This window comes from Corvus brachyrhynchos, unplaced genomic scaffold (assembly GCF_000691975.1).
Source record: "Corvus brachyrhynchos isolate BGI_N302 unplaced genomic scaffold, ASM69197v1 scaffold28, whole genome shotgun sequence".
NCBI lineage: Eukaryota > Metazoa > Chordata > Aves > Passeriformes > Corvidae > Corvus > Corvus brachyrhynchos.
In genome coordinates, this window is record NW_008246058.1 from 5,173,072 (window position 1) to 5,173,440 (window position 369).

Consider the following 369-nt stretch of genomic DNA (forward strand, 5'->3'; position numbering starts at 1 on the left):
CATTCCTGTAAGCCCTCTCACCAGTGTCACTGAGCAGATAATCATCTCTGATTACCACCCAATAACAAAAAGCTGATAATATCAGCCACCACAGCTTAAAGAAGACAACACACTATGCCTTCATATAATATTCAGTTGGAAGGGATCTCTGGAGGTCATCTGGTCCAACCTATACTGAAAGTATAACCAGTTAGTACAAGTTGCTCAAGGTCATGTCCAGGCAAGATATGTATATTTCAGAGCTTCTCTGGACCCCTATTCCAATTTTTTACTTATCCTCCCAGAGAATAATTCTTTCCAAATATCTAATTAGAAAGTCCCTTGCAAATTATGACTACTGCCTCTTGCACCATCCCTGTGCACCTTGGA

At 40.7% G+C, this 369-nt stretch overlaps 1 protein-coding gene across 1 annotated transcript in view; it reads right to left on the reverse strand.

The window, feature by feature from the left end:
* Positions 1 to 369, reverse strand: part of DEPTOR (DEP domain containing MTOR-interacting protein) — a 76,416-nt gene that overhangs the window by 68,361 nt on the left and 7,686 nt on the right. The gene's annotated exons all lie outside the window — the stretch shown is intronic.